Here is a 25,564-nt window from a genome sequence, read left to right on the forward strand (position 1 = left end):
ATAAAAATAAAAAGCAAGCTTGGGTTCTACCACTTTACAAGGCTAGTGAATTAGTTCTAGCTTCTTTAGAGTGGACAGAAGTGGGGTAGCATGGGCAGGTTAAAACAGGCATACAGTTAGTCTCTTTCTGACTGGATAAGCTGCTGTTCTCAGGAGCCAGGTAGCTGAAGGACAAATTGACCTGTCTGGCATGATGGGGCTGGCCAGCTCTGACTGCAGGTTTGAGTCTGGAAGAACAGAAGAGGTCAACAGTATGGCCCCAGAATCCAGGGAAAACCCATCCCGTATGGCTGTGGTGTCCCTCAGGGCAGAGCCGCATCTATGCGTGTCTTTGGCAGCACAAGAGGATCAGCTGTCATGGTCTAGAAAACAAAGAGATTGGTGGCTAATATTGGCAGCGATACCATGCAGGCATTCAGGACAAAGGGAGCCTTTCCTTGTCCAGGCTGAACAGTGATTATACTCTTCTCATGTCTAAGACGCTTCAGTCCATCATCTCTTTGGCCCTGTGCTGGACTTGCCCCAGTAAGTCCATATTTTTCTTGCACTGGGGTGCACAAAACTGGATGCAGCAGTCTACATGTGGTCTCACTAGGGATTAGTAGACAGGAGAGATAAACTGGATGGTAATGTTCTTCCTAATGCAGCCCAGGATACCCTTGACTGAAGAGGATATTCATTATATTTACATGACCTAGTGATGAAGTGAAATTGGAACAAGCAGCAAGACTGATGCAGGACATAGTTAGGATTCACAATGATTTTCACCAATTGGAGAAATGATCTGAAAAATATTGTGATTAAAGGCTACAAGTATGAATGAAAGGACCCATGATTAGGGGGAAAAAAGTGTAGAAAGACCTACAGAAGACCTGTGAAAGAGAAAATAGTGCTTATAGAAGATAACAAACTGAACAAAAGCTAACAATATCATGTGCTTACAAAAGGAGACAGCTGTCATCCTGGAATATATGAAGAAAACCAAGCGATGTATAAAAAGAAGTTTCAATTACACAAAAGATAAAATTATCTTACCATTCTTCTAAATTTTTAGACGTCAGAGGACAGAATGCCTTTTTTATTCACCACATTTGGAAAACACAAGGAGAACCTCTAGAAATTAGTGTGAAGAGCTTACTCCTGCCAAGGCTGGCATGAATTTCTGGATTGTATTCTGAGGTCACTGACAAGAAAAAAACCTACCCATCACTTTTTCCTGCCTTCCTCTTGCACGACCTTCATCCCATCCCAATTTAAAAGCCTATCGGTCTTGAGAAGCATGGAAATAAAACCAGAAATAATGACCTGTGAACCTGGCTTAAAAGCAAGTGGGTAGTCTAAAAAATATGATGGAAGAGAGACATAATGGCAATCTTCAAGTTTATAAATCTCTCATAGACAGAGTGGAATCTGTTCTTTGGATTGCTGTTGGACAGGATGGGGAGATTAAATTGCAGTAGGAAAATTTAACTTGAATATTATGGAAACTTTCCAGGTATGTACAGGTCTGATTAGCACTGACTTTCATGGTTTGGGGTGTTGGGGAGGTTCTTATCACCAAAGGTTTTTAAGAGATGTTTTGATACATGTTTGTGAGAGCTTACATGGGACAGAGGATCCTGGCTGTGTCAGAGAAACGACTTTTCACTCCAAACTTTTCCTTCCCAATGTCATTTTCTGTAACTCTCTTACAGGATAATAAAACAGAAATGCTTCAAGGATTTTCTTTTGGAAAGGGTAGAGTTTGGGATGGGCAGACTGATTTGTGAGATCAAAAGAATGCCTCAATATTCAAATGAAATTCAAACAAAGAAATACTTTAGAATATCTCTTTTCAATAAATATTTCAAGACCTTTCTTTCTCTCTTTCCCTCTGTCTTTCTCTCTTTCTCTTTTTTTTTGTTTTACTTAAGCAACGAATGACATTTCTTTCACTTTTGGCTAGTACAAAAGAAGAGAAATATGCTCCTACAGACACAATTTCCTATGCCAGCTCCTCTGGATTTTGAGTTTACAAGGATTATATTATGTCAGCAAACTCAGACACATGTTAAGAAGTGACATTAATCATATATAAAAAGAAATTTTCACTGAGACCTGCTAACTCAATAAAAAAACCTCACTGAAATATGTATAAGGACATTCATTTTAGCATAGGAAGCACAGAAAGTACAGTCAACATAGAAAAATTTATTCAAGAATATTTCCTTAGCCAGAGCTTCTGTTTCAAAGGTGGAGTGATCTTTCCTAAACCAGTCTGGAATGGCAGGATGAGAATGCCAGGTCTGCTGGGGAAGATGAAGATCACTCTTTGGCCTGTTGCATGTCTCCTAGGTTTACTTTGGACTTCCTGTTACCACAAAAAAAGGGTAAAACAGCACATCTTTTCCTTTCATAAGTAATTCCTGCAGATAAGGGTAAAGGATTTTGTACATTCATGAAGACTGGAGATTTTACAACCTATTCTACAGCTTCCTGATGGCAATATTAACTATTTATGAACCTGGATGAGTTTTGGGGCTTAGAGAGGGATCCTGAGAGGCAACATAGGTGCCTCCAGTTAAAGTTTTGGAAAGCAAAAATTGGTTTTCTTTGTCTGCATAAAGTGAAACAAATCATACCACTTCCCCACTCTTCTTTTATGGTCAATGAGAGATATAATTTTCTCTAGAGATGAGCTGCAGATTTTAACAAGCAGCATAGAAAGCCACTAACAAAAGCAGAGCTTGGGAGTTCTAAGCTTCTTGCTCCCTCTTCAGAGGAAAGTTTGAGTAATGTGTTCCCCTGGGGAGCCAGAATCACTTCTTGCAACTCGCCTGGCCTCTGGGCCCTGGGCTCCTGCATGTGGCCTGGCTGTGCTTCACACCACACCAGGCTGAGCATCCCTCCTCATAGGCTGGCTCCAGCCAGCAGGGAGCGACTGGGGACTCTGGGCTGGAACCTCTGGGTACTTCTAAAGGATCATGACATCCAAGTAACTTCTCAAAGCCTTCCTGGAAAGATGAGGGAGTAAAAATGCACCTCACATTTCTTTCCCACAGACAAATGCAACAAGCGTGCTTTAAAATGAGCAACAACCACAACAAAATTCTCAAAGAGCTTGTTATTGTTGTAGCAGGATGTGAATTTGCTTAATGAACACTTAAGCAGAGAGAATGGAAAGATCTTGATGTGTCTGCTGTTAGGGGCTGTTTTTACAGGTATTTAGTGGCAGAACAGATGATCCTCTAATCCCATGTGAGGTATTATTTATGCTTATACTTGCAACCTGACCCTTCGATTAAAACTGGAATTAGATAACTCATATGACTGAATCTCACACTGATCATATTTTACTGACTGGAAGGGTATCTAGATACTGCATCTTTGTTACTTGGGCTTACTGCAATTCAAGCCATTAAAGACAAGTGCTAAAAATGTAAACAAGTTTCCATGTTTTAAAGAAATATTTTTATAAATATTGTGAAATAAAAGCCAGAGTTAATGGTATTTTTTCAATAGTTAATGTTTAATTGTTTATCAACAACAGAAAGTGCCATCCTTTTTTTCATCTCAAAAGTTAAAAGATTTTATAACTGACCTTCCATTAATCTACTTGTGTTGTACTGTCTTACAGAAGCAAGCTGTTTTGTCTATATTTGTCTTATTCCAGCAGATGATAATGTATGATAAGACAGTTGGTTATACAAGAATCTTGTTTTTAAAAATTCTGCTAAATAGAGCCAACTGTTTTTGAGCTGGCTTGTTTTTGAGGTCAAGATGCGAGGAGAATCTATTTGTACATTTTCATTTATCAGTCTCTTACAGCTATTTCCACAAGCAATAATATATACTAATAGGACATGAAAAATAAATGCAAGATAATTAAGATTGCATAATAATGTTTTCTATGCTAAATTATAAACTAAACAATGTCTTAATTTGTTCTGTTCTCTGCAGATGTTCCCGCTGATTTAAATATGATGGCTGGAAGCATAGAAGGCATCATGAAGCAAGCAAGTAAACTAGTCTAGTGCTAACCTAACTAGTTCTTGGTCCAGTTTTGGAGGTGACGAGGTCCATAGAAGGACCACATGCCTCAGATGTTCTCCAGAGTTGTGGATCTGGAGTTACAGGAAATACAGTTCAAATGCCCCATAGTTGTTGTGTAGCCATGGTCAGGATTTTCTGCTATATTTTGCAGTTTCCTTGAAGACGTTTATTTATTTATCTATCTATCAGAACTACTTCAAAAACTTTAGAGTGTCAGTTGATCACTCCATGATCAGAATGAAACAAGGCTGTTCCATCTGGCTGTTTCATGGCTGTTTCAGCTATTATTTAAATACTTTGAGAGGGCTAAGAAAAGCCTTAGGAATCAAAATTACCAACTTGTGAGCAGCGAAAAAAAAAAAAAAAGCAAAATACAGGGGAGAAGGAATTGAATCCACAAATAGCTGAGGATAAGAGAGCACAACCAAATGAGCCAACCTTAAGAACACATATCAGTAGGTATGCAAAGCGTTAACTGGAAATTCATATAGTGATAATGAAATATCTACAACACTTCTCTAATGCTAGGAAAAACTTTCACTGAGACAAAGAAACTACCTTAAACATCCTTAAGCTTAAATCACCTAAAGCATCTTAACTTTTCTCGTTCTCCAGCAAATTTTTGGCCCCAAGTAATGAAATGCTTACTTTTATAAATGACTTCTAATTTGTCTTTCAATTTTATTTTTTTAAATTATAAGTAGCTTCTATTTTGGAACAAATTGTCATTTCAAACTGGAAGAGAATCCAGATTATTTTCATTAAACTAAGATTTTTTATGTAACAGCAATTTCTCAGAAGCGAAAAAAAGAAGTATATTTTTATATAATACTGGTTTGACCAAATATACAGTTAATTTCCTCAACCATAAATAATACTGTGGGTTTTCCTTTTTGATTCTGTCATTTTTTTCCCCTAAGAAACATGGAGGACACCACTTTCTGACTAAGTATCTTGGATTCTTTCTGAGGAAATCTGCATGAATAGTTTGGTTGGATTTTCCCTCAAAACTCAGTGGAAAAGGCTGTAGTTGTTTAACTTAGATTTCTTGCAATTACCTTTTAAATTAAAAGTTGCTTAGCCAGTGAAATTTGGTGAAAATATAAAATTTTGGTGAATACTTACAACTAAAAATAGTTATGAATTGTCAGTACGAGTAGTGCCAAGATTCCTTTTTGATTAGACTTGAGAAGTCCTGGCTGCAAAGAAATCTTTTTGTTGGGACACTATTTTAGATGCAGTTCACTCGTCAAAACTGTTGCTTAACACTCAGTGTTGTAGGGTAAACTTGGGAAGATACCATTTGGTCAGTTCAAACTGGGGTAGTGTGGCATTTCTCTTCTCCTCAAATGTGTATTAGTTACCGGGAAATTTACCCACTTTCCCATTAATTGTTGGTCAGATTCCTTAGTGCAAGAAGTTTTCTTTCTGTTTTCTTGTCCTGAGTGGGCACGCAAAGTTGTGAGCACTCCACAGTGGTCATTATATAAAAATCCTTCATCAGTATTGACCTCATTATCAAATAAAAATAATAGAGAGGTTAAAATTGAAGTGTTGGGGATTTCCTGCCATTTTCTCACTTTGTTGAGGTGGGTTTCCTTCCAGCTACTCCCGGCAGCCACAATAAGCATGTGTTCATATCTGGTACCTTTGACTTTCTTGGCTGGGCTATGTAATTCTCTAATTAATTCTCTGTTCTGCTTTATATTTCCAAACAGACTCAATGTTCAGGAAGAACTTCCAGATTTTAGTGCTATTACTGTTCTTCCTGGCCATTGTAGATGTTCCTGTACCTGACACAGGTAGATTGGTTTCCTTAGGCAGATTTCACTGAGACAAAGAAACAGATTTTCATGGATCCCAAGAGGTTGGCAACATGCATATAAATCTTCATACTTAATTACTGCATTGTGCTGTGATGATAGAATTAAGCCTTCTTTACAAAAGATTTTCTCCCCCCTGGTTTTAATTAGCACCTAGATTATCTAAAGGAAAAATATTAAACAAGAGGCCTTTATGATATACTGTATAATTTTACTGAGAACTGAATTAATTTAAGCATAGTTAGTGACAGCTGAAAACCATGTAAAACATTGTTTACTGGGTAAAAATAAGGGTTTTTTTTACAGGAGATTTCCTTTTCCTAGAGCCTGTAAGAACTGGAATACTAGTAATTTTTTTCAATAATACTGCAGTACTTTGGAGTTTGCTTTCAAAAAGCTGTAGATTGAGGGCAAATTTGTATAGCTTTCCACCATTCCAAAAACTCCCTGGTTTTGATAGCAATTTGGAAGATTAAGCTAGTTTCACTGCATGAGACGATAGCTAACGAATATGAAATTTCTACATACCTATGCTTAAAGCTCCTCAGTCTTTCTTAAATTATCTTGATTTATCTTTGAAACTTAGCAATGCAGATGAGAGTGATACAAGATGTTAGCTCATTCAGTGGAAGCTAAATGCACAGAAGTTGAAATTAATCTTACAGATGCAATTTGTTTAAACTTTTGCAACTTTTCTAACAAACAATGTTTAAGATTCATGTTTTCGGAATCTAGACTGATTCATCCAGCCATGTTGTGTGGGAAGAGAATTCTCTGCAACAACACATTGTGGAGGAATAACCTGTTATTGTATTACTCTATTCAATAATGGTTTGTGAAAATTACCTGGTATAATAAAATGGAAAAAAAAATGAGAATAGAGGAGAAAGTTCAGCAAAGGCTTTTCAGCAAAGGCATTTCCACTCAAAAGCTTCCAGCTTTTGGTGTCCAGTCAGAGAAATGCAGAACTGGAGTTGGGTCTTAAGCTCCCCTTGCATTTTATCTGACAGAGTGATCCTCAGAAGCCTCCTCTCCAATAAATTTCTAGGCTATGTTGAGGTGAAATGCAGAAGAAAAGGGTGAGTTTTGGCCACCTCACACTGAGCCACACAGGAGAGCTGGATGGGGACTAGACACAGATCTTCTGTCTGAATTCTTAGCTCTGAACCTTCCTTTGGAACGCAATGCCAAAGGAAAGGAATGATTATATTGGATGTCACACAGGTCTGTATTATGAAAAGTTAAGGTCTAATTCCCTGCTTGAAGGACAGTTTTGAAGTTGTGTCTGTCATATTGGAGTGGAGCAGACACACTGAACTTTGGGTCTTGTTTACTAACTTCATTGTTTTCAGAGACTGGTAATTTTGCTTTGCAGTATCTTGGGATGTGGATCAAATATGAGCTCCTGCCAGCTGAAAAACCCTTCTCTTCCCAATATCTGTGTAACTTCCATGCATTTCTTTACAGAAATTTAGACATTTAAAGGCTTTAGCGATTAGGTAGCTGGTCTGAAACTGTCAATGACACTGAACTGAAAGACTTGGACAGACTTGGTCTAGGTCTGAGGTGGTTTGTTTGAACTATTTTCATACTTAATTTTCAAAGTTTCTCTCACAGTTCATTGCAAAAGAAGAAGCTTTTTGTAAAAAACCAATCCAACCCAAAGAAAACAAACCTCAAACAAAAAGTCAGGCTTGATTAGCTTTCCACTTCAACATCATTCTGTAAATCTGACACATTATTATGTGCTTTTTTCCCCCCTCTGACTCAAAAAGACATGTCAGAAACTTAGGAAATAACAAGATCACAGAGATTTTGTTGTTGTCAAGGTTTTGATACATAAAACTCGGAGTGAGATAAGAATTGAACGAACAATTGTAATTTCCTAGAGCACCTTTTGTCACAATTATTCAAACAGAGAAAGTGGAAGACTGAAATACAAGATTAAAGAAAATATTTGAACAGTTCTAGTACATGTCAAAGTTACTGTTACAATTAAATAGAAAAAATAAAACAACATCACAGTTTAATAAAAACAAAAACATCAGCAAATCTATAGGTTGTAGCGTGATGGGGCTCTTGCTGTTAAAATCAGAGAATATGCTGAGTTGGAAGGGACCCACAAAGATCATCAAGTCCAGCTCCTGGCCCTGCACAGCACTATCCCCAAGAGTCACACCAGCTGCCTGAGAGCATTGTCCAAATGCTTCTTGAGCTCTGTCATGGTTGGTGCTGTGAGTCCTTCTCTGGAGAGCCTGTTCCAGTGCCCAGCCATCCTCTGGGTGAAGAATCTTTCTCGAGTATCCAATCTAAACCTCCTGACACAGCTTCAGGCCATTCCCTCAGGTCCTGTCTCTGGTCACCACAGAGCAGAGATCAGTGCCTGCCCCTCCTCTTCCCCTCACGAGGAAGCTGTAACTGCAGTGAGGCCTCCCCTCAGTCTCCTCCAGGCTGAACAGACCCAGTGCCCTCAGCCTCTCCTCACAGCTTCCCCTCAAAGCCGTTCACCAACTTTGTTGCCCTCCTTGGACACTCTCTAACAGTTTAATGTATTTCTTACATTACATAGCCCAAAACTGCCCCCAGCACTGGAGGTGAGGCTGCCCCAGTGCAGAGCAGAGCAGGACAATCCCCTCCCTTGCGCAGCTGTGATGCTGTGCCTGATGCCCCCAGGACAGGGTTGGCCCTCCTGGCTGCCAGGGCACTGCTGGCTCATGTTCAACTTGCCATTGACCAGGTCCCCTTTCCTGGCACTGCTTTCTATCATCCCATTCCCTGTTCTGTCGGTACATCCAGGATTGCCTATCCCAGGTGCAGAATCCAGCACTTCCCCTTGTTGAACTTCAAGTGGTTGGTGGTTGCCCAGCCTTTCATTTGTCAAGGTCTCAAATTGTCTCCCTGCCCTGGAGGCAGTCAGCAGCTCCTCCCAGTTTTGTATCATCTGTGAACTTGCTCAGTATCTCTTCCAGTCCTGCCTCCAAGTCATTTATGAAGATGTTGAAGAGAACAGGGCTGAGGAGCACTGTGGAACAACCCCAGTAAATGACAGGTGACCAGTCTGATGTCACCCCATTCCCTATCACCCTTTGTGTCCCACTGATGGGGCAGTTGCTCAGCCATCCCATGATGTGTTTATCCAGCTGTGTGCTGGACATTTTGTCCAGAAGGATCCTGTGAGAAGCAGTATCAAAAACTGTATGTGCTGAAATCCAAAATGATTTTGTCAACTGGATTCCCTTGATCAGTTAGGTGGGTTACCTTGTCATCAAAGGAAATCAAGTTTGATAAGCAGGACTTTCCCCTCATGAAGCTGTGCTGGCTGTGAGCAATGACTGCATTGTCTTTCAGGTGTTTTTCAACACATCCCAGAGTAATGTTCTTCACAACTTTACCAGGCACAAAAGTGACACTGACACACCTGTACTTTCCAGGGTTCTCCTTGTACTTCTTGAAAAGTGGGACAATGTTCATCAGTAGCTGGGACCTCTGTGGATTTCCAGGACTGCTCAAAAACCAAGGGAGGCTTTGGGATGACATCAGCCAGCTCTTTGAGGATTCTCAGATGAATCCCACCAGGCCCCATAGCTTTGTAGGGATCCAGCTGGAATGGCAGATCCCACACTGTTTCAGGACTGACTGGGAGTGAATCATTCTCACAGTCATGGTCAGGGCACTGAGATCCCTTGTTGAAGACAGAGACAGAGAATGTGTGAAACACCTGTGTCTTTTCTTTGTTCCTGTTTGTGAAGTGACCATTTTGACCCTGTGTTATTCTTACACTTCCTATTGCCATTAATATAATTGAAAAAAAATTTATTGTTCTCCATGTTTCTGGCCAGCTTCAACTCCAGCTTCAGCTACATAAATTTTCTCTCTTCAGAGACAAGCAGCATCTCTGTATTCTTCCCATGTCACCTGACATTACTTGCACTGGTATATACCTTTCTTTTTTCCTTTTTCCTCTTCCAAGAGAAGATTCTTGTTCAGCTAAGCCAGCCTTCTGCCTCATTGATTGACTTCCAGTAGTTGGGAATTTTCTGTTCCTGTGCCCATAAGAGGTAATGTTTGAAAAGTGACCAGCACTGCAAAAAAAAGGGGCCTTTACTTGCTAATTCCCTGAGAAACCTGAAGTCTGCTTTCCCCTTGTTCAGAGTTGAAGTTTTGCTCTCAATTTTTCTCCTGTCATCAGAGATTTTGAACTTGATTTCTTTGTGGTCACTGTGCCCAGGATGGCCACCATTCTCCACTTTGCTCATAAGATGCCCTCTGTTGACAAGCAGCAGATCAAGTCAAGATTAAGCAGGTCAAGTCAAGACACTCTTATTTGTGTGCAAATTCACAAAGCCAAATTGTGTCTAATATTACTCAGTACAGGACTGATTTAATTTGTGCCTTATCTGAGAGCAATATTCCCATTAGACATTTTCAGATATCTAGATTGAGGTACTTTTGTATTGGTTTCAGTATAGTAAAAGTCAAGGCAACTATTTCTGTCAAGGAAGTTTTGGATCTATTCCCTCCTGGCAGAATACTTGTTATGCAAGACAGTGCTGTTGTTCCTGCTGTATTTAATGTGGCAGACTTTCTCTTGAACACATGAAAAGGCCCAGAAATTAAAAAAAATTACTTGTATAAATGCGGTTGAAATTGGTACAAAAATCTTGTGCTATGACTGGCAAATGCCTGATAAAAACAATCCATCATGCAAAACCAAAAATAGATCTCAGCTGATGACACTCTGGTGACAGCAGTGTCTTGGTACTCTATTGTAGTCAGCATTATCCTTGGAGTTTGAAAATAGTTTTGTGAAATTATGGGATTTATATTTAAAATGGTTTCATGATTGATATTTGAATTTTGAGTAACACAAGTAAACACAAACATTGCCTATTTAATAAGAAATAGTGTGTGTGTGAAGTTCAAGATAAATCAATAATGTATCTTCATAAGTTAATTCAACTTACATGTAAATGAATGTGGATCACTTATTTGACTAAAGTAAAAGCTGGGGAGTATTTTAGCCTTTTAAAAGCGTAACTTTTACAGAACTGTCATTACTGTAGGGATTTTTAAATACATTAGCTGCTGAAAAGAGCTGGGCAAAAACGCTAGCTCTGAGAGATTTATGTCAAGGGGGTTTTTATTCTTTTTTTCTTTGTTTGTTTGTTTTTATTCTTCTTGTTTCTTCCCAGTGGAATTTTCCTAGGAAAAAAAGAAGAATCAGAAAACTTGAAATGAGTTTTTTGCACTCAAGCAGAGTTAATCAACATTCACATTCACAGGTAATACTTCTGATGTTGTGATATTTTTACTTAATTCTCATAAGTTGTACCCTAAACCAGACACAAATATAAAACCATTCACAGATATTATACTTTAGCCCATGTTATTGTCTCATAACATCTGTGGATAACAAATATTTTGCTCATTCTCTTTTATTCTCAAAATATTTTTGTTTTTATACTCACCCTAGGTTTGGATTGTAATCCATGTAATCCATGTAAAGACTTCATTTTCTGGCTATGCTGATGTCAAAAACCAGAAATTCAAATAAAACCTTCTGTCAAAATCACCAAGTTTCACCTAATCTTGTGAAAAATACAGAGATTTTGCATGGTGTCCATTCAAAACCACAAATCAGGACAGCTTTCCTCAGTACTATGTTTCATAATACAAGAATGCTTGTGAAGTTCAGAAAAACTTTCGAAGAACTTGGGCTAAGTTTTGGATTTTAACAGAATTAAAAACCAGATGTTTCATACGATTTGGAGTTTTACACTGAAAGCTTTGCCCAGCTCTTATTCACAGCTAAATGAGACAGCATTCACTAAGACAACAGTATTTTATAAAGGCTTTTCCCCATTTCTCTTAGCAAGGTAGACATTGAAGAATCTTTATGAGAAATTGATTTTTCTGAGACCCTAAAATGAAGAAAAAATGACAGAGGCTGACTGGTCTCATATACTCTCAGTTTTATGACACTCTGAATTCTTAGTATGTTGAAAGAGAAATAGAAGATTGCTGTGGAGATATGTCATGATATCTGGTAGTTTGCAGAAGTCTTTCTAGCCTCCTACCTAGCTACAGACTGACCACATTCCATTTCACCTTCTACTTTTTTTTTTTTTATCATCTGAGTTGCTCCTTGCTATTTTCTCTCCTTTCAAATGTGTAATTTACAAATACTATTGCCACATTCAGCTTATGTAATTCTGCATGTGGCTGCCTAAATAGAACAAAAGACAATTTTTATGTAGCTGGCACATAGTCTTTGAACATTGCTAAGGTCTTACTACACCAATCATTCACAGACAACTGTTGGCACTACTAACTCACAACACCTCCCACAATACAAACTGCAACATGGTGAGTTCCTTAATATATCCTGTGGATTGTGTTGTGTTAAGGGAAACACTCCAGAAAATATTTTTCCAAAGGCATGTATCACATTATTGAAGCAGATCTCACTTTTTTCTTTAATGTTTTTAGGGTGGAATGGGTTGAGAGTGTCTCTATTTTATATGTGGGTTAAGGTACTCTAGATAGAAAAAGGCAAACCTAACTTATTTTATAGTTACTTTGAAGTTCAGTTTTCACATATTGCCATTTATTTTTGACCAGTCTCCCCCAGAATTTGCCATCTAGGCTCTGAAAATTTGCTTCCTACAATCCAAACAATCCAAAGAACAAAATTAGGTGAAAAAGAAAGATCTGTAGAGGCAGCAATGTTTCAGTGATAGAACAAGGGACTTTTAGGTCACGGGCATGGTAGTTGTAGATATATACCAGAATGTTCACAGAGCTTTTAAAAGATAATAGGAAGACTACAAGGAGAAAAGGTGTGGGGAGAAAATGGAAAATTCTCTGAGAGTTTTAGAGAAAGTATAACTTGAATCCCTGAAACTGAGACTTAGATAAGACTGTCTCCAAAATTATTCTGATACCTTGAGATTCTAGATAACTAAAATAAACTTAAAAAATAATTAAAGAACAATATGAAGCTCAAAGAAACTACAGCAACCTGCTAATCCATACCTTTTAAAAAACAACCAGATACCTAAGAAGAAAAATACGGGTTTAGTTGGAAACAGAAGACAGAGGAACTTAGAAAAGCTTATCAGGTGGCACATAGCTCTTGTTTTCAATGCAGCATATGAAATTTAAATGACAAAATAAGCAATAAGAGTTAAAAGAACATAAATCCTGAAACACTACAATCAGTTCCTTTAGCATTTAATGTTTGTGGACTTGTACTTAAATGCCAGACAACATTTAGGTAAGCCCCATTTTGAATATACTGATCCTTTCACTGCAAAGACAGATAAAAATAAGAAATTGTCCCATGGAAAAAGTAAAGGCAAAAAGATATTTTTCAGCATTGCCCAAGTAACTTTAATAGTTGTGAAAGGTACACAGAACATCCATGATCTCATAGTAAAAATATATGTTTTTTACACTGGGCAATGGAGTCACATAAAAAACATCTGCCAGCCAAGAGCTGTCTACCAGATACTTATGCCAGCCCTTTTCAGGAGAGAAAGTGTGAAAAAACCCTGAAACCTAACCCCAAAAAATCAAAAAGAAAACAAAATTATGCAGTTAATATAAGGGGTTCAAGATAGAAGCCCTTCACAGAAAGTCTCTATTCAACAATTACATAAGCTCACCTAACTGGCTTTGCTCAAAAAGAGATTTTTTTTCACCTGATCTGAAAGGAAAATAACTACTTGGCAACCTTTTAACATATGTCGTATGGCTAAATGTCCTCACAGTTAAAGGCAAACAGAAAGAAGCTTTTGGTAACAGCTGCAGCTCTACTTTCCAATGATGTGACCGACTCTTCTAAAGTACTTTTTTTGTCATTTTCTAAAGCTACATTTTAAAAATATAATCTTGGAAATTCTGTGATTTCAATACTGGTCTTAAACTGTAGACAGTATATGTATTTTGTTTTTAGGGCAATGCCCATAGGATGAAAGTATTTTTCCAAAATAAAAGTTGTGGAGGGAGTTGTTTGATCTTTTTGTTTTGGGGTTTTTTGTTTGTTTGTTTTGCTTTGCTGTCTGTTTTTGTTTGTTTGTTTCCAGAAAGCAAGTTTTTCTCTGTGAAGGAAGAAATGGGAAAAACAAGTATTGCTTTAGAAAACATAATTTTGTATTTTGTATACTTTATGTGACATTGTACTGTCTTCTTTTCTGTTCATATGGCTTTTCCTCCTTTTTTTTCCATAATAAATTAGCTTATTTGATTTGTGTTTTTGACTCTTTTTCCTTAAAGTGCTTAGGGATGCCTAAGATTTAAAGGCAAGTTACCAACAATTAGGCTATACAAGCAAGACACCAACATGAAAAAAAAATGAATGTCAGCATTATGAAAATATTGCTGCTGTTGAAAAGTGTATTTTATACAATTTTATCTCCAAAAGATAGAGTATTATTAAGATTTATTATTTGATGATCATAAGGATGATGTGAGTTACTCATGTCTCTATGGGTTCTGTTGAGTTTTAATGAACTTTGGTATTGGAGATGCAGATTTTGTAATTTTAAATTGATTAGCAAATTTGTGTAGGAATTTGCCAAACAATCTTTGAAGGGAGTTGGAGTGCAGGCTCAGAGAGATTCTGAACAAGAATTTACTGTTTCTTGTTCTAACAGTTCAGCTGTTGCAACAGCTATTTAAAATACAAACTCAACTACTAGAGATTAATGATGGCAATGATAGGGTTAATTTGTTATGGGTAAAAGTTTGGGGAAAGCCAACAAGGCGGATGCCATGGAGCAAATCTGTTCTAGATCTCCTAACCAGGATTAGGTTAAGAGGCAGATTCTACAAGCACCTAGGAGAAGTCTCACAATTGTGATGACACTCAAGATCATCTACTCCATAACCTTCCCCAGCACCAAGGTCACACTGATTGGTCTTGCTTTTAAAGACTAGTCTTGCTACTAAAGACTTCTCCCAGAACAGTTCAGGGATTAGGCCCAGCCAGCATGAGTTTATGAAAGGCAGATCTTGCTTGACCAACTTGATCTTCTACTTTGACAAGTTAAAGGGTTAGTGGATGAAGAAAAAGCTGTGGATGTTGCCTACTTGGACTTTAATAAAGCCTTTGACACCATTTCTCATAGCATTCTGCTGGAAAAAATTGTATTCTTGTGGTTTGGATAGGTGGTGGCTTAGTGGTGGACTTGGCACTGCTAGGTTAATGGTTGGAATTCATGATCTTAAAGGTCTTTTCCAATAGAAAATGATTCCATGATTCCATTCCTTTTGCCTGAGTAGATCTGACCTCTCCATTAGAATATGGCTCAGAATCAAGCCAGACTAAAAGTGTGTACCTGCTGTCTTCACTTTGTGTAATGAAGGAAGTGCTTTCTGGATCAGGGATTGGAAGCCAGGTGTCACACCTCCCTGGCAATGTCCCAGTCTTTAGGCTAACAGCCAGATTGGGTTTATGGACTGAAAGTGGATCAATTCCAGGCAGAAAATTCCATGTAAGGACATTTACCCAAGAAAATGAGAATCTTGGGTTCATTCTCCTCAAAAACATTAATGTGACTTAAAACTGCCCTTCATTCCTTCATGTAAATCATTGTATTTTGTGTAAAATTTTGAGTATTTTGTGTAAAAAAAAATAAAATCAATCTGTATTTTGTGTAAAATTGAATAAATAACCTGAATAAAGATTTGGCAAGCTCAGTACTGAAGAGATGGGATACCTGAGCTCAGGCACAAGGCAGGTTGTTAGCAACAGCAAATAACAAGAGAACCACAATCCAGAATTTTAAGGAGTTTTAAGGAATTTACATCAGTAGGTATTCATTTCAGGGGGTGGGGAGGAGGGGGAAATCAAAGCATTTAAAACAGAAAACTAGAAACAAAGAACTTCAGAGAGGTTCTTTTCAGCTGTTCAAACTACAAGCCTGCCATATTTCCTCTTTTACAAATACCAATATCACAGTTCTCTCATTTAGTAGAGTGAAAAGTGTGTTGTATAACTAATCATTTCACAATCCATTCCTGGTATCAATTGACCCTCCTGACCATGGAAACATCTTGGCACCTTTCACCGATGTGGTGTTCGTGTGAGACCAAGGACTTATTGTTGCACCTGGTCTGAGCTCAGTGACTGAAAGCACTTGGAGAAAGTTCCTCTCTGCTGTGGCTCTGGCCAGGTTATGTGCTGCAGCTAATGCTGCTGACATGGCTGTGCAAGCAGCCTGTATCACCTGGTGTTTTGTAATAAGAAGAAAATGCTGTTTCTATTATATATGTATATTTCTGTAACTAGACAAGGTTTCATTATGAGTCTAATAATTTTTAATTGTTTTTTCCCCCTCTTCTAGCCTGTCTCAATGATTACTTTTCTGAGTAAAAAGTCCTACCAGCTAATGTATTGGCCACAGATATAAATATTTATAGGAACTTAATATGTGATTGGGTAAAAAGTGGCTAAAAATATGATGATTGTATTACAGGACTGTTTCCAGCCTTCTACAACAAATCTGCATTGCAAACAACTAATTTTAGATTGGGTCAGGAAGATTTCAGGGAAATACAAGGATTGGGTCAGGAAGATTTCAGGGAAATGCAAGGTGATATTTTGCTAAAGTTGAAGGGTTATACTCTTACTGTTCATTAAATATTCAGTAATATAGGAAAGGCTTTTAGGGAGTTCTTGTTTGCTCTCCTTGCTCCCCCAGCTCCCAGGCTGCCAAAGAAACAATGACCCAGGACCCCAGCACTACTTGAGAGGTCAGTCATTTAGGGATCTGCTTCCAAGGGTACTCCAACCTCATAACTTCAAATGAAGTTATGGCAAATTCAAGGTGTTTGAGTATCAGGCTCAAAGTAGAATAGCCCATCTTGAAAATTGCTTTGATTTGCTCAGAATCCCATTAATTTTTAGCAGCGCTGAAACAAGTGTAAGATATGATGTGGAATAAGTACTTCTTATATATTTTGAAAACTGTTCCACATAGCTTTTGAATTTAAGAAATACTTCAGCAAATCTTTTGGGATACACTGGAGAATCAATCAGTGGAAGGTTTAAGTGGTGTGATCACCTTTTCATGCAGGTGTTAGAAAGAAATCCTGACTAAACGACTGACATATTCCCCGGAAAGACACTTTTTACAAGGCATGTGGAAATTGGCTCACCCTAGAATGTGGTAGCTGTTAAAATTAGGTAATTATCCAAGAAGTTTTAACAATTGCTCTTACACATTGAGTCACTTAACTGTGTCTTGTGAGCCCCCAAGGACTCAAAAGTGACCACAGGGATTTAATGTCTTTGCTAGTAGTCAGCAGCTCAGCTCTTCTGGCAGGGAAGGCCTCAAAAACAGCTGAAGGGATCCCATTAGGAAGAGAAAATCTGCTGTTAAGTGCTTGTAATGGCTCGCAGCAGCTCGGTCCCTCCAGGGCTGGAAGTGACTGCTTGCACCTGCGGCCAGAATGTGCAGCTGCTCCTCCCTCACCCAGCCTGGGGAGCTGAGCTGCTGCTGGATGAGCTCTGGATGAAGACAGATGTGCCTAAACAGGGCTGGTTTTGACACCATTCAAAAATGCTAAACGTCCTAATTTGGACCTTCGGTAGCTCTGGCTATGGGTTCCTAAATTCTCTGTCCAGTCTGGAAATCAGTAATTCCCAAAGTAAATAGTTGTGAGTGGGCTTTTCAGCTGGCTGGAAATGCAGCTTCAGTAGGGCAACCTTGTAGTGGGACTGGTCTGAAAGTGAGATTGCCAGAAGCTTGCAGCTTGACTCCTTAGCTAGTAGCAGCAGTCCTTGAAGGAACTGAGAGCTCACAGAGGTGGGATTTTTTTCTGCTCTCTTTTAATGATTTGGGTTAAATACTTTTTTTTTAACCCCATCCAAATTACTACTATTTCAAAAAGCTCAACTTCCTTCTCAGCCTGGATGCCCCTCACATAAAATGACATTGCCCTGTAGATGCTTGAGGTGAAATTTTCTGAATTATATGTTTATCTGTGCACAAACACTCCCTCCCTGTCCCCAGCCCCTGCGTTCGGTAAGCATTAACTTTAATTTTAGCCTGAGAGAAAAAGGCAGTCTAGTGCTTCCCCAGAGAGCACGTGTCTGTTTTTCTGCTTTCCAACAGTTTGCAGTGAAGAGTATCTGGATATCTTCATTTCTGTTCTAGTTCTTTTTCCCAGCTGCTTATGTTTGATGACAACAGTACTTTCAGAAGTAGAGGTGCAATTCACAGAAAACTAAACCACAGCAGTTTTATAGAGACACATAGAAACACAGCACTTTTTGGATTGACTAAAAAAAGAATTGAAACAATTTTCATCATCTGAGCTAAAAACCAAAGTAAATGGTCCTGTGAGGATGTAAAATAATTGAAAAACTCTATCTGTTTCTTAAGTTCTATTTTTGCTAGAAAGATAAGTTGAAGTAAATGAAGTAAATATCAAGGGATTTTTTTGGTTGAATTACTTCTCATTCATTTACTGCCTCAAATTAGCTGATTTAAATAGGATTGGCAAGAGTGGAGATTTCATTCTGCTTCAATTCTCAAGGTCCTCATGCAGTACTTGCATTAATTTGTGGTGGACCCTGTAGAAAAGAAATACTGCCAAGAGGGCAGAAAATAAAGGGTTGAACTCACTTGTCAGGAAAAGTATTTTTCCTTCAGATAGAGTGGTTTCTCCTGCTTGAGCAAAAGAGTCCATACAAAAGAGCTATGGAAATGATGGCCAGTGCAGAAAGAGTAGAAAAACACCTCTTGGTAGTGGAGTTGCAACTTGGAAATTGAACGATGAGATTTTGTCTTCCGAAGTCTAGGGGAATTAGGCTGAATATATTAATGGTAAAGTTGTGTCACTAAGTCACTGCTTCCATTAGAACTTGCAGGGCCCTCTGAAGTCAGCTGGACATTCAGAATAACATGAAATGTTAAGATGGAACATTGCATGGAGTCAGCAACCACCAAGGCAACAGAGAGACACTTAGAGACAAGGAATGCCAGAGGTGGGCACACCTGGTGGAATGAAGCTGGAGCTGTGAGAGCCCAGCCAGAGAGGTGTTGAACCGAGCTCCTGGCACACCCCAGGGAGCTGACCCAGCCCTGCCAGTGGAGGTACTGCTTCCTTCAGGCCCTGAGAACATCAGTGACCACTGAACAGAAGTCAGAAAGGTCTCTCACTCAATGAGACTGGCTTTTGGATAAAGTCCAGTTCTCTCTAAAGATAAGGACAGCTTTGTAATTTACTTTACATAGGCTTTCAATTGTATGTGATAAGTAAAAGATAACTTTAAATAATAAGCATGAGTTGAGTTCGTTATCCTACCTCAATTTTGTGCAGGAAAGGAGCAGATATTTAGGAGTCATATTGTGTGGTCTTCATGTCTTCTGGAAGTATCAAACTGTTTATTCCCTCTTTGTCTTTGCTTCTGGTTCAGTGATCTCCACTATGCTTCATTTTACAAATTAAAGCCTCTGTTGTGTGCATTATTGCAAGAAAACCATTTATTCCAAGGTGTCATTTCTGAACTGTTACGTTTCCAAATAATAACAATCCCAGCATAGTCTCTAGTCACAAATTGAGAAATCATTTTCATTGACACATCTTGGCTTCACAATAAGGCTGTTCATCTTTTCAAAGGGAGCTGTTTCTGGCACTGACTGTTGTTTAAGGAAGTGAAAAGTTACTCTTTGTGGAGATTGTTGATGTGACTTGGCTGGTTTTCTATGAATTCAAAGCTGACTTGTTTAAAAGATATTTTACTTCTGAATTCTGAATTTTGATGTCAATATAGTACCAAATGAAATATTTTTAGAAAGATCCATGGTAGGTGCTATCCCACTTAAAATTATTATTTGCATGTTAATACCTGCTGTATATGAAACTACTGTTACTGATAAACCACAGGACTGCATGATAAGCATGACATCAATTTTTAAGTGGCACTGCACCTTTCTTAATTCTTCAAACTAACTTCACAAAGTGCACACTAAGGTGGTTTAAAGAGGTCTGATGTCACATACACAAGGGAACAATCTCAATTTTACACAGTGGTTGCCACCAACACCCATCTGGAGGCAGGTGGAGATATTATATCTCTAACTGTGGACTGCTGATTATACAGTGTTTTTGAACAGCCATATTCAGAGGAAAAAGGGGAGCCATTCATGGTCAGGAACCAAGCATAGTCACTTCAGTACTTTCATGAGCAGTGTGCTGTGGTAACTTACTATCTAGGAAGTGAGTGGTGGATGGGTATGCATGTCCCATCATGAAATCATATGGTAGTCACTAACAAGCTATCATGAAGCCAGCTCTGGGCATGACTGCTGAAAAGGAAGTCACAATGTTCTTTTGATGGTTTTCTGGTTTTCAGGTTTGCTTTAGTCACCTGCAGAGCAGAAAAATCTGTGAAAAAGATCATAGAAATGTATATTTGTATATTATCAAGTTTACTGATATTTCTGTTCGGGAGCTAAAGTATTTGTCAAGAAAAGGAAACACCAATCCAGCCTAAGACATTCAGTGCCAATGAACAACTGAAAAGACAAGAAGTGTCAATGAACAACTGAAAAAACAAGAATAAATTGTCCACTTCTTGCTGGGATACAGGCTTGATATGGGGCAGCTGCTGTCATTTGCTTACAAAGTTAATTTTGGATAATTCTTGCACTCCCACTGGTATATTTGCTGAAGTGCTTGATTAATGAACAATGTGGGAAGTTTTTCTAAGGTTTTATCTGAGTGTTGTTAAATGTGCAATGAAACCCACCCTAAGAAATAATCAATCAGAACTTTTGTGTATGGACTAAATGCCCTTTCAAAAGGTGCAGGGAAAACTCTGTGGTGAGTTTTCCTCATTAGCAACTAGCAATAGCCTTACATCAGAGAGCCTCGTCAAACATCCAGCCCAAGAAAACTGCAGGCTCCTTTTTTGTGTTAGGCAGAGAGTAAAGAGTTCTGGATTCAAAACCAGCCTACTCCTTGGTCTGAGTGGAGCAAAACCATCCCATTATCAAGTCCCTGTTCCTGAGCTCATGTGAGAAGAAAATGTCCAGGTCTAACCAGTTGCATCCCATCCCCTGTTTCATAATCCGTCAGGGTAATGCTGGATATATAGAGAGCGCTGATCCCTGCTCTGCAGGTGGGCTGTAGGAAATTAATCATTCTCAAATGTGGAAAGATGAAATGTCAGGTACAGCAGTAAGAAGCTGAAAAGGAAAATGAGTGTGAGCTGCTGAAACTATTGGTATGATGCTATTAAGAAATGAGAAGCAGGAATAAAGGTAAACCTACTATGATACTGCACGCCATGTCTGTGGATAAGCTGTTGTATTAGATGGCGGCGTGACAGTTCTGACTGTTTGGACAAAGATAAAACATTTGCCACGCTTTGCAGACTGGTACAGGAGCAAATCTCCATTTCCATGACATTGACAAGAGAAGAAATAAAGAAGAATGAACTGCCACAAGTCTGTGTGCACTGCTCAGCACACAGTGGCATGCTGGTGACATCAGTGAGAAGGTTGATCAGGAGCAGTGGGAAGGCTGGTGGACTCAACAAGGAGAGCTGAAGAGGGGCACAAATGACAGCTCATCCCTTGCACCTGCTTAGCAACCCAGCATGGCCCTGTGAGGAGTGAGTCAATCCTTTTAAAAAGGCAAACTAGCTTTCCTCCATGCAGGTATTTCTTACTCCAGTCTGTGCTGAGCCAGTGAGGACACTTTCTTTTTTTTTGTGATTGAAAACATTATTTTTCCTATGTAAACACAAGAATAGCAAACCATGGGGAAAGAAATCTCTTTAAACAACAAAGCTGAGATTCCTGCACTGAACACTCTGAATTGTCTGCCTTATGTGGCAACATAAAAAACTGCTTCTGACAGGAAGAAATGAGATCAAAGCATGAACACTTTTCTAGTTTAATATTTATATTTTTTTTAAGCTTTCTCATTTTTCATTTTAATTTTCTACAAGAAAAAGGCCCTGTCTTGCAGGATTGGATCCTCCATGTTGCAGTTATTAAACTCAGTTAAAATATCTTTTCATATTTGTAACTATGATTTTAGTGAGGTGCTGTTGGAAGACATTCATCCAGTTTAGACCTGCTCAACTATTTTTGCCTGACACTTTCAACCTAGCAATTATCTTTTTTTACATTATTGTACCTTTCCACTGTAATTTTTTTTAATACCTACACTAGCTTTTAGCACATGCATGAGCTTGGCACTCTTGTGTAAAACACTGTATAGAAATTATGTTAGCCACTAGAAACATTTGCATCACTTCAAGTTCCCTCATGAACCAAACTGAACTGCTTCATTTGAGCTTTCCAACCTCAGGCTTCGAGCCTGAGTCTGGTGTTGGTCTTGCCTGGTTGTTTCTGTTTTCTGCCTCCTTCATCAGGAACTCCAAGCAGAGCTAATACTCAGCCACAGTGTTATAAAAGACATCTGAACAAGCTGCCATGCCAGAAACACACAAGTTGTTGACAGCATGGAGCTCAGCATGGGCTAGTTAACCTTTTAAAGTAACAACAGTCCCATTTCTCTGATTGTTACATATTTCCTCTTTGCCTGCTGATGGGGAATTCAGTATGGAACAACTTAATTCTTTGGAAGCAATTCTAATAAAATGTAGATTGTTTGTAATATAGTTTTCAAAGTGAATAGAAGACTAATCACAAATGAAAATAAGGCATGTGTGGACAGGGTTGTCAAAATAAATCCAGACCACTGCTAAAGCTTTAACACAACCAAGGGTGGTAACAAAGTGCATGTGGCACAGAAGGAGGCACAATTGCTTAGGGAAGAATTTTTCCACCCTAACTTAAGTGTCTTAAAAGATGGATACCTGAGTCTAAGTAGGATGTGTGAGAAAATACTGAACTAATAGAAAAAAACCCAGGTGCTTCCTGGTGGTAATTCAGATAATCCTGAGCTCAAGATGGTATGATGACTTTCCCTCTGGAAATGACTATTTTCCCCTTGAACACAGGGGGTGATTTAGCTATGTAATCTTTAGGCAGTAAAAGTGGGAAAGATGAGAAAAAGAGATGAACAAGGGATATTTGATAGTGTGTTACCTGGACATTCTGACAATACATGAGAAAGTGTGCTACAAGTGTGGCCACTCTCCTAACTTTTTAAAATGTGTATTACTGCAGTGAAAATGTGCAGCAGAAAGAATATTAACTCATTGAGACCAGAATGCTGATTTCAGAGCATTTAGCATTTCAGTTGCTGCTGTAATCTGAAGCTGGATGAACTATGCCCCATCAAGATCTCTCCCTGTAATGCAGAAGTTGCCTGCACAGAAATGGGTGAATTTAACAATGGGCAAAACTGGAAAAAAAACGTCTGTGAGGTCAACAAACTTTGTGGAGCTTTAGGAGGACTTCAGGGTATTTACATACTTGATGCCCTTTGATTTAAATGAATGCCAGTGTCGCATAATGTTTCTGGCTTCACAAAACCAAGTCTTGACTTTCAGTGAAAGTCAAACATCAAGGTGCTTTATAAAATAGCTCAGACATCTTTAATTTAGGTGGTATTTACATTTTAAACTAGAAATTTAAACTGCTCTGATCAAAGAAAAGGTTACAGATGCCCCCTCTGGATATGACCACCAGCAAGGATGAGATGGAAAAGGGGCATAGGATGTGAGTCTCTGGATTCTGTTGTTTGGAGAACCTGCTTCTCCCTTTCTCCAGCCTGACACATAGCACAGCACATCTGCTCATGATGAAATTAGGTGTGCAGTTCCTGGTGGTATAAGTCAGGTCTTCACCTGATTTGGAGCAAGGCTGATACTTCTATGGCATGCTTTAGGACCTTGATGATAGCATTCTTGGGGAGGAGAAGAGCAAAAAATCACAGGGTGCTTTTTATGTCTCTCTTTATTTAAAGTTTTTCAAATCTTAAAAAGGAATTAACTTTGGAAATGACAAATTTGGAGTATAATAGTATTTGTTTAGGCTCTTATGATTAAAAAAATGCTTCAGTCTTTATTAAAAAATTCATGACAATAGACAGCTAAACAAGGATAGAAGTTTCTCCGTTAACCTTTTGATTACTCCACTCAGCAAATATGCAAATACCTCTTCTGTTCATTTCTATCTGGTAAGTTTTGTATCTAAAAGTGAAAAGAAGTTAGTCTTGGGCAGTTGAAGAAAACATCTCAGTGATTTTTAGTTATCATATGGAGGATTCATAACTTCTCCCTGAGTCATTTTAATGTAATTGCCTAGACGTGATGAATCTTCACCACCACTTGTCAATTGTGCTCTGCACAGGGTGGCTGTAATCTCTTTTATTCTTTACAGGTACTTTTTTTCCCCTCAGGAAATATGTGCCCTTACAGTTCCAAAATAAAAGATACTGCATCTGTTATACATAGTTATCTTTTATCACTTGTTATTTCTATGGAAAATGTCAACACTGGCACCTTTTCAGCAAGGAAGTAATTTCATGCTAACAAGCCTTGCTTGCTTCAACAGCTATCTTTAATATGTCAATTAGTCTCAGAAATGATGTAAGCATATGTGGTTACAAAGCTATTTCTTTTATCTTTTTTTTTTTGGTGGCAAATTCATCATCATTAAATTATGTCCTATTTCAGAACTCAGTTTGTTTTTCTGAATACATACTGATAAAAGATATGTGATTTTAGATACTCTTTAATACAGGTAGTAGAGATGCTGATCTTGTGGGTAGTGTAGGGCAGTTGCAGAAACTTTAATATTTCCCTCATAGAGTCCCTGATGCAATACTAAAAATCACTGAGCTGTGTTAATTTACACTATATGATGATCTTGCAGTGTGTGCACTACTATCTAATCCTGAATAATAATGTAAAAATCCTCAATTTAGGTTTCTTTTTCAAAACATATTTCTTTTTCAAAACAAGACACTTTATCTAGAATTACTGTGTGATTGACCAGGGCAGAGTGACACTGACAAGTCTGAGTAGCCAGAACCTGACTGTAGCCATCTCTTGAATGCTACCAGGGATCTGGGAGAATTTTTTGTCTGGCCCTCCACTCAGTAATCCAGGACCTGATTCTGCCAAGCCTCACATCTCTTCATCCATTTGGCAGAAGAACCTGAAAGAGGAAGCAAGAGCAATGGGTTATGTAGGAGACAACCCTACCATTTTCAAGTCTGAGAACCAACTAGTAGATCTCATATTAATTTTATTTGGAAAAATAAAATAATAAATTATAAAACCCCCCAGATTTAGAAAGAAACTCATAATTTGAAATTATAGGTTTTGTAAAATAAAAGAGATTTTTCTGTCGCCATTAAACAAGAAATATTATTTTTCTTTTACAAATGGTGTCATAGTGTGCTAATGCATTTTTTAACATTTCTGATTCATCCTTTCTCAGAGCATATCCTGGTAATATATCACACTCAGAGAGAGATTAATCTATCTGGCAAACAGTTACTGCATTCACTCTTCCTGTGGGCCATCACTTTTCCTGGGGATAATAATAATTTTTATCAAACCATTCTGCCTTGGTAACACAGAGGTTTTTAGTTCTCATTCCCAAGTTATATTTTCCAAGATAATTAAATATGCATTCTATAAAGTCAAAGGTCATATATTTCATTGTTGGAAATACTTCAGTTGAACATAGCTAACCAATAGAAAAGATCTCATCTCAAAAGGATATTATTTCCCCAAACTATGCATTTCTCAAAAGGATATTATG

This window comes from Passer domesticus, chromosome 3, assembly GCF_036417665.1.
Source record: "Passer domesticus isolate bPasDom1 chromosome 3, bPasDom1.hap1, whole genome shotgun sequence".
NCBI lineage: Eukaryota > Metazoa > Chordata > Aves > Passeriformes > Passeridae > Passer > Passer domesticus.